General features: G+C 42.8%; 1 long non-coding RNA gene across 1 annotated transcript in view; it reads left to right on the forward strand.

The window, feature by feature from the left end:
- The first annotated feature begins 434 nt into the window (after positions 1–434).
- Positions 435–7,126, forward strand: part of LOC108283546 — a 15,440-nt gene continuing 8,748 nt past the window's right edge. The window contains exons 1-2 of the long non-coding RNA XR_001816881.1: positions 435–601; positions 3,889–3,893. This is a non-coding gene — a long non-coding RNA (uncharacterized LOC108283546). The remainder of the gene's footprint in view (positions 602–3,888; positions 3,894–7,126) is intronic.

Consider the following 7,126-nt stretch of genomic DNA (forward strand, 5'->3'; position numbering starts at 1 on the left):
TTGAACATCTCTCCTGGGCATATGCTCAGGAAGCAACTGCGGAATTAAATGTTCTGTAGATGGTTATCAACAAGGGTGATGTTTCTAATTAAAGAATAATCTCTGCGAGTCTTTTCTGAGAATATGCTTTTCTCTTTTATCTCTGCAAGTCCAAATCTTATTTTTTATGACTCAGGTCAAACAATAGAAAGTAAGAGCTGGATGGAATCAACTTTAATCCAACTTCCACAATTAAATAATAAGGAAAGTTGAGTCCTGGAGCTAGGAAGTGATTCACCCAAAGTGCCAGGCCTCCACAAAGCCTTTGTGAATTTTCTCACCAGCTCTGTAACCATAGGTGCCTGGAAATATTCCCCTTCCCCGCTGAATCCTTGAAGTTCCGGTTTATTAGGGGCCAAGAGGAAAACTCCCCTTCTGAAGGTGTATTGGTCAATTTTCACACTGCTGAAATAGACATACCCAAGACTGGGCAATTTACAAAAGATAGAGGCTTAATTGGACTTACAGTTCCACATGGCTGGGGAAGCCTCACAATCAGGGTGGAAGGCAAGAAAGAGCAAGTTATGTCTTACACAGATGGCAGCAGGCAAAGAGAGAGCCTGTACAGAAAAATTCCCATTTTTAAAACCATCAGATCTCGTGAGAGTTATTCACTGTCATGAGAACAGCATGAGAAAGACTTGCCCCCATGATTCAATTACCTCTCACCTGGTCCCTCCCACAACACCTGGAAATTCATGATGAGATTTGGGTGGGGACACAGCCAAGCCATATCATCCCACCCTTGGGCCCTCCCAAATCTCATGTCCTCACATTTCAAAACCAGTCATGCCTTCCCAGCAGTCCCCGAAAGTCTTTACTCATTTCAGCATTAACTCAAAAGTCCACAGTCCAAAGTCTCATCTGAGAAAAGGCAAGTCTTTTCTGCCCATGAGTCTGTAAAATCAGAAGCAAGTTAGTTACTTCCTAGAAACAATATGGGTACAGGCATTGAGTAAATACAGCCATTCTAAATGGGAAAAAACGGCCAAAACAAAGGGGCTATAGGTCCATGCAAGTCCAAAATACAGCAGGGCAGTCAAATCTTAAAGCTTCAAAATTATCTTTGACTCCATGTCTCACATCGAGGTCACACTGATGCAAGGGGTGTTCTCACATGGCCTTGGGCAGCTCTGCCTCTGTGGCTTTGCAGGGTACAGCCACCCTCCCAGCTGCTTTCACAGGCTGGTGTTGAGTGTCTTTGGCTTCTCCAGGAGCACATTGTAAGCTATCAATGGATCTACCATTCCAGGGTCTGGAGGTTAGTGGCCCTCTTCTCACAGCTCTACTAGGCTGTGCCCCAGTAAAAACTCTGATCCCATATTTTCTTTCTACACTGCCATGGGATTCTCCATGAGGGCCCTGCCCGTGCAACAAACTTCTGACTGGACATCTAGGCATTTGCATACATTCTCCGAAACCCAGGCAGAGGTTCCCAAACCTCAAGTATTGACAGCTGCCAAGGCTTGAAGCCTCTGAAACCACGACCCAAGCTCTTCGTTGACCCCTTTCAGCCACAGCTGGAGCTGCTGGGACATAAATCACCAAGTCCCTAGGCTTCATAAAGCATAGGGACCCTAGGCCCATCCCATGAGACCACTGTTTCCTCCTAGGCCTCCAGGCCTGTGATGGGAGGGGCCTCTGTTGTCTTGGGGATTTTCCCTGTTGTCTTGGGGATTAACATTTGGCTACTCCTTATGCAAATTGCTGCAGCTGGCTTGAATTTCCCCTCAGAAAATAAGATTTTCTTTTTTATTGCATCATCAGGTTACAAATTTTCCAAACTTTTATGCTCTATGTCCCTTTTGAAACTGAATGCCTTTAACAGCACCAAAGTCACCTCTTGAATGCTTTGCTCCTTAGAAATTCCTTCCTCCAGATATGCTAAATCATCTCTCTCAAGTTCAAAGTTCCAAAAATCTCTAGGGTGGGGCAAAATGCTGCCAGTCTCTTTGCTAAAATATAGCAAGAGTCACCTTTGCTTCAGTTTCCAATAAGTTCCTCATCTCCATCTGAGACCACTTAAACCTTGAACTTATTGTTCATATCATGATCAACATTTTTGTCAAAGCCGTTCAACAATTCTCTTGGAAGTTCTAAACTTTCCCACATTTTCCTGTCCTCTTCTGAGCCCTTCAAACTGTTCTAACCTCTGCCTGTTACCCAGTTCCAAAGTTGCTTCAAAAATATTCAGGTATCTTCTCAGCAGTGACCTAATGTACTGGTACCAATGTACTGTATTAGTTTATTTTCATGCTGCTGATAAAGACATACCTGAGACTGGGCAATTTACAAAAGATAGAGATTTAATTGGACTTACAGTTCAACATGGCTGGGGAAGCCTCACAATCATGGTGGAAGGTAAGAAGGAGCAAGTTACGTCTTACATGGATGGCAGCAGGCAAAGAGAGAGCTTGCACAGAAAAACTCTTGTTTTTAAAACTGTCAGATCTTGTGAGACTTATTAACTATCATGAGAATAGCATGGGAAAGACTTGTCCAAGTGATTCAATTACCTCCCACTGTGTCCCTCCCACAACACCCGGAAATTCAAGATGAGATTTGGGTGGGGACACAGCTGTACCATATCAAAGGGTTTGCAAAGAAAACAAATCAACTCACAAAAGTCAGATTAATTAGAGAAAAGGCGTAAATATGTATTAATGTGCACATGGGGGGAGAAACACAGAGTAAGGACTCCTACCCCCAAAGGGGTTCAGAAGCTTACATGCCATCTTGAAGCTCAGAAAACATGGGGACTTGTCATCAACAATGGATTGGATAAAGAAATCTACATTTGTGGATTTATGTGTGGTACATGTATACCATAGAATACTACACAGCCATAAAAAAGACTAAATTCATGTTCTTTGCAGCAGCATGGATGCAGCTGGAGGCCCTTATCCTAAGCTTATCTATGTAGGAACAGAAAACCAAATACTGCATGTTCTCACCTCTAAGTGTGAGCTAAACATCGGGCACTCGTGGACGTAAAAATGGGAACAACAGACACTGGGGACTTTGCAAGGGAGAGGAAGGGAGAGGGACAAGGTTTGAAAATGATCTATTGGGAACTATGCTCACCACCTGGGTGATGGATTCAATCATGCTACATCCCCTGAATCTAAAATAAAAATTGAAATTAAATAAAAATAATAGCATAGGTAGGCTTATTAAGTAGATGAAACTTCACAAGTAGCTGTCCTCAGAGGGGGTAGATGGTAAATCATTTTTTAAGACCCTTAAAGGTGTCAGCCTCTCAATGTATCTTTCCTAGAGCCAGAAAAGGACAAGGGGAGACCTCAGAGAAAACCTGGCTGCATCAGTGCAGACTCTCTACAGATGCAAGTCTCCCCCCACAGAATACAGCTTTGCAGGGAGAGTTCTGTTTGCCGGCTCTCTGAACAGCCATCTCAAATTATTTCAAAAATAGATTTTGGGAGAAAATATTTCATTTCCCTAAGTGATCACACTTGTGTCGCTAGATCCTGAAGAATTTGCATAGATTGTAGCATCTCTAAGTGGTGGGTTCTACTATCACCTCTACTTTACAAGTGAGGAAACTGAGGCTCAGGGAGTTTAAGTCACTGGCCGAGCGCACATAGCAAGTAGTTGGTGAAGCTCTTACCTGCTGTGCTTTGAATCTTCTTTTTCAGCCTTACTCCTCCTTGTGCCTCGCCTCCTTCAGACCTGGAGGGCAGGGCATCATTTCAGACTGCCTCCTGCCCAGGCACAGTGGGAGAGAAGCATTAGCGTGGGCTTAGCACATGTTTAATGAGTAAAAGAATGAATGCTAAGAATAGCTGAACTGTGATATGAAGGTGAGATGTATTCACAGTTCATGTTTAGTTGTGGTGGGGGGTAGGCTGTTGTTATAACGTTGGATGCAAGCTGAAAAGCAATTCATGAGTGCTTACACTCATTGTAAGCACTCATTGTAAATTACTCATTGTAAGCACTCATTGTAAATTACTCATTGTAATTTATCTAGTGTAGCCAGCATGGCTGTCACTAGATAAAAGGGTATTTCTCCGGCCTGGAGCTATAAATATCATCTTTGCAAGTTTACATGGCTTTTCCCAAGTCTTTTCTGAAGACCTGCGTGGCAGGAAGTCTAAACGAGTTTCCTCTCGGTTACTAGACACTTTGTAAGGGAGTTCTTGCCCCGATTTGCCATGCAATTCACTGCCGAAAACCTCCATCATCCTTTCCCTCCTCAGAGGGCAAGTTTTCCCATCTAATTATCCGAAGCAGTAGCTGGGGATCTAAGCAGAAGCTGGAGGGCTTCCACACAGTTGCTATAGACTACCTGCCTGTCTTTGAAGATAGTGGCATGACAATTTGAGGAGACACTGCAGATTTCCTTAGCAATGTCACCTCAACTGTGACCTGCCAAAGCCATTTATATGTGGATGAGAACACAATCCAACCTCAACAGTAGCATAAGTTTAGTTTTAGAGAGAAAAGCCCCTACAAAATGCCAGTTCTGGCAACTCCGCCTGCAGGTTTTGATTTTATTTAAGTGAATGCCCATTGTTGGCAAGATATACCGATAAGCCCACATTTTCAAGATCAACCCACAGATGTAAAACATGAGCAGATACTGCAGAGAGCCCTTTGATTCCAGGAAACTGCCATGTTCTGTAGGCAAATGTTCATTCTCTTTTTTATGTTGCTGGAGCTGCTCTGTATTTTAACCCAAGTGCTCCTAACTTACACAGGGAAGAGTCACTTAGAGATTTCTTGTGTCCATAGCAGCTTTATGAGGCTAGAGGGATTTTGAAGGAAGGCACAACCTACGTGCAATACCTGGAGTAACTCTGCAACTTAGTAAAAGTTTTGCGGGTTTTTTGAAGCCAGATTAACTGATTGCCAGAGCACTCTAAATAAGAGTTGATAATATGAACTCTCTTTGCATTCAATGTCACTGAATCTTAAAAATAGAAGGGGGAACTAAGATGTTGGTCCCGAAGTTGTTAATGGAGACTGTCACTGGAGCCTCCTGGTAGGGCCTTTGTTTCTCTCCTCCTTCTTTCCTCCCGTTTATCCATTCATCCAAGCAGGACGTGTCTTACTAGAGGCTGTACTCCTACCGCTGTTCGTAATGGAGGCACATGGCAGTGAGGAAGGCAGATAAGACCCTACTCTCATCAAATTTCATCCTAGGGCATGACGGTGTGGGAAAGGCAGGAAATATACAAGTAAACAGAGGAATAAAGAAGGTGTTTTCTGTGTGAAAAGGGCTATGAAGAAAAATTAAATTTGTGTCTTGTAGAGAGTGACGTGTGGAGTGCAGTGGCTACTGTACAGCAAGTGCTCGCCTTACGACCACGATTGGTTCCGACAGACCAGTCGTAACACGATTTGGTCGTAAGTTGAGTAGGCTATATGTACAGTACTGTGAAATGATGTTATAAAAATCTTTGTCATATTTTATCATAATTTTCTTTCATTATTGTTATATATCATAATTTTCTTTGTTCATTTTATGCCATTTGTATCATCTCTACACCATTTTGTTTCTTATTTTTACATTCGTCAGGTTTAAGTAAAACACTGCATTACCAGTACAACTGGTTTAATATTTGCAAAACATTGTGGTCATAAAGTCGAATGGTCGTAAGTTGCATAGGTCGTAAGTCGATCAATACCTGTAGATGGAGTGAGTAGAGAAGAGTTTCCAGAGGAGGCGGCCTCTCAGCCAGTACCCGGGTGACGTGGACACTACATGTCAGAGGGGCTGAGGAAAGGGCGCTGCACACAGAGGACAAGCCAGGCGACCCTGACCTGAGGCTGCGCTCTGCCTCCTGGGAAAAGGCTAAAGAATGATCTGTGAAAGTCATGAGTTGAAAATGTGGAGTTTGTCTGTGCCTACTAGGCCAAAGAGGAGAACCAGCGCACTGCACATGATGATCCTTCAAGCACTTCCACCAGAATTTCACTTTTGGAAAACGTTTTTTCAGGTGTTGTTATTTTCCTTCTTGGCCACTTGATGACGCTGTTGCACCATGTAATTTTACTAGGTCCCTGCTGAGGATGGTGTTGGAAATAATGACATTGTATCTTCCTGAGACAGAGGCTTTTTTTTTTTTTTCCATGTTAAGCAACAATTTGCTACTGTTGAAATTATTTTCCACCAGGAAGGACTGCTTTCACCCAAAACCTAGAAGAGGGTTGCCATGTCTGCAGAGGCCAGTCTTGATGGATTTTGGAACCCCAAAACCACCAAATTCTCTGTCTCAATAAAACTGCCCCATGACTCACCTCACCCTTGTAAACCAAAAAGTATCTGAGGCAAGTCTCAATCAATTTAGAGGTTTACTTTGCCAAAGTTAAGGACATACCTGTGACACCCTCAGGATGTCCTGATGACATGTGCCCAAGGCGGTCAGGCTACAGCTTGGTTTAATACATTTTTGGGAGAAATAAGCTATCAATCAATAGCTGTAAGATGTACATTAGTTCGTCCCAGAATGGTGGGACAACTTGAAGGCAGTGGTGTTGGGGAGGCTTCCAGGTTATAGGTGAATTCAAAGATGTTTCTATTGACAATTAGTTGAAAGAGTTAAGACCTAGAATCAACAGAAGGGAGTGTCCAGGTTCAGATAAGGGGCTATGGAGACCAAGGTTCTTACTGTGCAGATGAAGCCTCCATGTAGCAGACTTCAAAGATAATACATTGTGAATGTTCCTTATCAGACTTAAAAACAAGTGCCAGACACTTAGTTAATTCTCTCCTGGATCAAGGAAAAGACCTAGAAAAGAAAGGGGATTCTCTACAGAATGTAGATTTTTCCCACAAGAGACAGATTTGCAGGGCCATTTTGAAATGTGCCAAATAAATCTATTTTAGGGTAAAATACTTTGATGTCTTTCAGGGCCTGCTATCTTTCATGCGATGCTATACTAAATTCAGGCTGGGATTTGGTGTCTCTTTGGCACAAAAAGTCTTAAGATCTCTGTTTTAATGTTAATGCTGGTCAGTTGTGCCTGAAGTCTAATAGGAGGAGTGTATGGTGAAGACTGTGTGACCCTTGCCTCCTCATCATGGCCTGAACGCATTTTTCTTTTTTTTTTTTTTTTTTTT

This window comes from Cebus imitator, unplaced genomic scaffold, assembly GCF_001604975.1.
Source record: "Cebus imitator isolate Cc_AM_T3 unplaced genomic scaffold, Cebus_imitator-1.0 Scaffold261, whole genome shotgun sequence".
In the NCBI taxonomy this organism is placed as follows: domain Eukaryota; kingdom Metazoa; phylum Chordata; class Mammalia; order Primates; family Cebidae; genus Cebus; species Cebus imitator.